This window comes from Hordeum vulgare, chromosome 6H (genome assembly GCF_904849725.1).
Source record: "Hordeum vulgare subsp. vulgare chromosome 6H, MorexV3_pseudomolecules_assembly, whole genome shotgun sequence".
Lineage (NCBI taxonomy): Eukaryota > Viridiplantae > Streptophyta > Magnoliopsida > Poales > Poaceae > Hordeum > Hordeum vulgare.
Genome location: NC_058523.1, coordinates 450,046,309 through 450,052,192, shown reverse-complemented (window position 1 = coordinate 450,052,192; position 5,884 = coordinate 450,046,309).

The following is a 5,884-nucleotide window of genomic DNA, read 5'->3' as shown; positions in this document are numbered from 1 at the left end:
GTCAGCTTCGCGCTCTAGACTGAACTCGTTCCAAGCAGCGAAGGACACGATGTCGCTGGCCCGCACTTGCAGCTCGTCATCGACGGCTTCTAGCTCCATTTCTGCGCCAGCGCGTTGTGCTGTGCGCCGGCCCAAGTTCAGGTTTCTATACCATGACTTGGCCAAGCGGAGCGCCATGTACGCTCCAGCTCCTACCGCTGACGGACGCCAGGCGTCCAGACGGGAGCTTCTGGCTTCAAGCCAGCGGGATAGCCGGCTCATTGATGCTGGCTCCACTGCATCGGGCCAAAGGGCCTTCACCATCATCAGCCCGACGTCCTGGAGCCGGTTCAGAGAATGCGCTAGCTCGCGCATACGGGCCTTGGCGCCGGTGGTTATCTCCTCCACGGTTCAGCCAGCGGTGGCGTCCACCTCAATGCCTGCAGCACGACGCTCGTCGCGACTGGCCTCCACGGCGGCTTATGTCGCCTCCCGTGTCCCTGGGAAGAGTTCTGGGGAGCAGGAATAGGGGCGCGGCGTGAGCAAAAACAAAAAATAAAAGCTAAGACGTTGAAAAAGAAGGCAAGTCAAAGAAGGCTTATGGTTGAGGTGAATATCGACCTCGCCCGCTTCCTCTAGAGCCTTGCGGTCTCGCAATATGCGCTCTTGAGCCAGGCGGGTGATCTCGCTCCAGAAGGCCTGGGCCGCCTCGGTCTCCTTCACCAACTGGGCCTGCGCCTCCTTGAGGGCGTCATCCTTCTGTGCCTTCTCCTCAAGGTGCAGCTTCTCCAAGCACTCCAGGTTGGTGGCATGGGAGGACTCCTTCTGCTTCCGGGCGTCGGCATGGGCGGCGCACATCTGCTCCAGCCTCGCCTGATGGGCCGCCTCGCGGTCCTTCTTCTCCGTGTGGAGAAGATCCACCTCATGACGGAGCCGGTCGTCTTCACCGCGCAAGGCATCGCGCTCCGAGATGGCTTGGTCCACCCGGCCCTGAAGTTCGCTGGTCCGGCTCTCGGCCTCTTGGATCCGGGCCAGCAGCGTGTTGTGAGCCAGCGCTTGGCTGTTATGAAGATCCTACGATGAAAAGAAGCAAAGCAAATCAGGAAGTAAGACTCGGCCCGGCTAACTCTCAGCCGACCCGACTCTCAGGTGCTACACCCAGTGGGTGCGCTGGTGCGCCTCCATAGAAAGAGAGAAAGAAGAAAACAAGCTGCCACGAGTAAGATTCGGCCCGGCTAACTCTTAGCTAACTCGACTCTCGGGGGCTACACCCAGTGGGTGTGCTGGAAAAAGCCAAAAAAGAAGAAGAAAAAGCTCGACCAAAAGGTGAGGGAATTGAAAACTTACCGCGGTCCACTCCTCAAGGCGGTTAAGGTCCTCTCAGGCCACCAAGGCCGCATGTGCCACCTTGTCAGGGCTGCGGGAATACGCTGACACCAGCGTGACCCCACTCGGCACGGTGCTAGGATGCAATGTCCCACGGCGTGCCTTTGCCGCGTTCCAAGACTCTATGGGCCGGCTCTTGAGGCGGACGGGCCACGGCCACAAATGACCATGGTGTCGTCTCCTGGCAGCGCGCATTGGGCCGGCTCCTTCGACACATCGGCCCGGCGAGGCACCTGCGGATCCTCGGTCCGCGCAGTCCTCTCCTTCACCACCAGGGAAATCTTCGTGTCGTGTGGCGGGATTTCCACTCCCGGCGCATCCATTTGCACCTCTGGTGCGGTGTCCGCTCCTACGTCACGCGTGTCGGGCGCCACATTGAAATCCACCTCCATGGAGGCAGGTTCTAGCCCGATGATATTGGCGGTCTTGGCCGTACTGGCCCCGACCCGAGCTGGCTCGCTGGTTTGGGCATCCACACTCACCCGTGAGGCAGGATCATGCCTCGTCTTGGAGCACCTCTCTTTGGTGGTAGGCTTTGGATCAGGGCCGCTTGCACGCTTGTCGGGTTGGTCTCTCCCTACAGCCGCCTTTCGGGCCCCCTCCTCCCAGGGGCGGCGTTCCTGCTCAAGCAGCGCCTTCTGGGCAGCATCCATCTCGGCCCAGGCGGGCGGCAGCATCATCCTCCTCCACTGCCTCGACCTCCGTGCTTACTATGAATCGATAAGGAGGGATTCTCTCCAGAAGAATCAAACATGGGGGAAAGAACAAAGACATGACCACTTACCCGACAAAGATGGGAATCGGCCGTCTCCCGACGACGGCCGAGATGACTCGCAGCTTCTTTGAGCCACCCCAGCGACCTCCGGCTAGAGGCCCTGCTGCGGTTCGCTTGGGAGCCGGCTTGGTGACGGCGGCCTGCTTGCCTTTCCGCCACACTCCTTCACCATCCTCAACCGACACGCGGGCGGCTCGGCATTGCCGTGTCAAGGGAGGGTTGGAGACCTCTTCTAGCTCTTCTAGGTCTTCCAAGTCGGCTGCATCATGCAAGGGAGGTGACACCTCATCATCATCTGTCCAGTCAAGCAACCCGGACGCAAAAAAATCACCGGCCGGCTCGGTTCCCTCCGACTTCGCCACCTCCTCCACGTCTTAGGAGGCTGATGGCTGAAGCTCCACCTCGTCATCGTCTTCGATCTCGGTAGGGTCCAACACCTCCATGTCCACAACTAGCAGCTGGTAGACTTGCAGGCGCTTGAACAGCTGAGGATGTAGCTTGCGTCAGGTGTCAGACGCCGGATGTTATCCAAAGAAAGACAAGAACCGCAACCAAATAAGAAACGTACCATCGGAGCAGGATGGCTTCGGTCGCAAGGGGTCATGCCCCATTCCCATTCACCGCCTTCATCCATGGAGGCGGAGGAGATGAGGTTCACATGATGAGCCACCCTGCCGGCTCGCATGTTCTTCGTTGTAAGCCGACATGGGTCATGGCAGTCACCCATCTGACAGATCAGGTGTGGGCAGCGCTGTACAGGTAGGATCCGGCATGCCACCATGGTAGGAAGCAAATCTTCGGTCAGAAGGCCTCGAGTCTTCAACAGCTCGAGGTGGGCACATATCTTCTTCACCTCTGCGATGGGCTTCGGACGCATACTCTTCGAGTTCAACATCGTGGTCGGCGGAGCGATGGAGAAAGGAGGCAAGTTGATGTAGTTGAGCACGGGATCCACATTCTTCACGTAGAAGAATCCCCTCCGCCACTTCTTCACCGAATCATGGAGGGGGAGCTTCGTGAAGCCGGAGGCGGTTCGGTGATGAACCAAGGCGGCGCCGCAAGGCGTCATCCTCATGGCGTCGGGAACATCAGTTGGCGCTGACTACTGCTTCAAGAAGAAAAGTTGCCGCCAGAGATCTATTCAGGGTTCAATCCCCATGAACCCCTCACACAGGGTCACGAAAGCCACCAACTGAAGGACGGCGTTCGGCGCGAGGTGGTGCGGATGCAGGCTGAAATGCACCAGAAAGCGCGAGAAGAAGTCGTTGGAGGGGAGCCCGAATCTGTGGAAGAAATGCTTCTTGAAGACCACCACCTCTCCGGTGTGAGGTGTCGGAGATGCCTCGGTGTCGGGGAGGCGCACCGTGACGAGTTCCTCCGAGGGCAGCATGCGGTGGTAGCGGAGCACCTCAATGTGTCCCTCGGTGACGTCGCTGCCTTTCCAGGCGCCCCGGAACTTCACCTTCTCGGAGGCGGACTGAGACATGGTGGAGCGGCGGCGAGGAGCTTCACGGAATGCCCGAAACTCCAGTGGCGAACGGTGGCAAGGGCGCCAGCGGTCACTCTCTCTCTTTGTCTAGGAGGCAGAGGGTGCTGAAGCAGAGCGGGACGGGGGCAAATGGCCTCTTCGGTGCCCCCGCCCCTCCATTTAAACCACCGAAGAGATCATGGGGAAGGGATCCAGTGCGCACGATCTCCACCCCCTACGGATCGTGCGGGAGCTTTAATGCACTCCAAAAAACCAACCGTCACCGCGTATCCATAGAGGATCCACGAACGCGGGCCGAGGGCGTGGCCTGGCGGGTCCCATGATGTAGGCCCCGTCCCGTCATGCGCGTGGCTTGTCAGAGCACGAAGCTCAAAGCCCGACACATGGCGCACCAGGGTTGCGTGCGAATAAGCCGAGGCGTTCGCCAGAAGCCAGCCGGCTCCCTGCCCAATCATCTCCCATACAATGGCTCCCGAAGCCCGCAAGCCAGATACTCAAGCCGGCAGGGTCCCTCGCCTCGAGACGGCGGACCTCCCCTGCTTCGGGGACTACTGGCGGGGGGATAACCCCGGGGTAGGCTCATCAAGCCTACTCCTCTATACTTTGGTACAGAAATGAGCAACAACATCTTCAACTGTTGGCTCCTCCTGGCCAGCTACGAAGTTCTTGCCGGCTAGGGGAGTAGTCATCTACTCTCACGCCGGCTGGCCAAGCCGCCAGCTGGCTGAAGGGCACCTGTCGCATCGATCCTCAGGATGCGACGGGGGCCTTCGATTAAAGGTGGGGGTACCTTGGCACGGGTACGATGGAGAAGTGCATGCATGGCTACAGTAACAACGGATGTACCGATGACCGACGCCGGCTCTGATCCGTCAACCATGCATCGTACCCGTGCACCATTGCCCACTCCATTACCTAGCCCAACGTGGCTCCAGTGGAGGCGGTCGTACCGCTGACCGGCACCGGATCCCGCTAGACGACGCGGGTTGTACCGGCCTCGTCCAGCGTGGAGAGCACGCACCCATACCATTGGCCAGCCGGCGGGTCCCATGGCCAGATGGGACCTTGCAGCTGGCGGGCCCCTCAAGCAACAAGACTTAACCTCAGCGGGCCCCCTGGCCATCCCGAGAGGCTGCCAGCCGGGTCCCCCATAATGTACTTATATCCATTTTGTAGGCCGGTGGGTTCGACTATAGAACCCCCCGCCCCCTACATGCAGAGGGTCGGCCATTCTTGCACACACACACACACACACAAAAGAAAGGTAGAACGCGAGCCAGCTACTCCTTCCTCCTCCGACGAACAGCTCAAGGAGCATACTGTAACACTCTGGCTCATCAACCATTCCGGTAGGACTAGGGGTATTATCTCTCACGAAGAGCCTCGAACCTAGGTACATCGTGTGTCTCGCTCGCTAGTTACCAATCTCGTTCCCGGAGACCGCCGGTGTCCTTTCGACTCCAACCAATCTCGATAAGCCTACTTATGGCATCTGTCGTGAGAAAACGACGATAGTATTATTCAAGTAAATAGAGTAACCATTATTCTCTTTAAATGAAAAATTGTATTGCAATAAGCATGATCCAATCATGTTCACGCTCAACGCAAGCACCAATCAATATTTAGGTTTAACACTAATACCGAAGGTAGAGGGAGCATGCGATGTTGATCACATCAACCTTGGAATTACTTCCAACACACATCGTCACCTCGCCTTTAGCAAGTCTTCGTTTATTTCATAGCTTTTATTTCGATTTACTAACACTTCGCAACTGAAGCAATATCTAATACCTTGGTGCTACTAGGAGTACTGGTAAGGTACACATCAATATCACGTATATGCAATATACTTTTGTCAACTTTGCCAGCCTTCCCATCTACCAAGTATCTAGGGTAGTTCTGCTTCACTGGCAGTTCCCCACATAACAGAAGCACTTAGTCTCAGATTTGGGTTCAACCTTGGGTTTCTTCACTAGAGAAGCAACTGGTTTTCCATTTCATGAAGTACCCCTTCTTTCCCTTGCCCTTCTTGAAACTAGTGGTTTTACTAGCCATCAACATTTGATGCTCCTACTTGATTTCTACTTTCATGGTGTCAAACATCGCAAATAACTCAGGGATCATCATCTCTATCCCTGACATGTTATAGTTCATCACGAAGCTCGGTAGTTTGGTGGCAATGACTTTGGAGAACTATGTCAATCACTATCTTATGTGGAAGATGAACTCCCACTCGATTCAAGCGATTGTAGTAC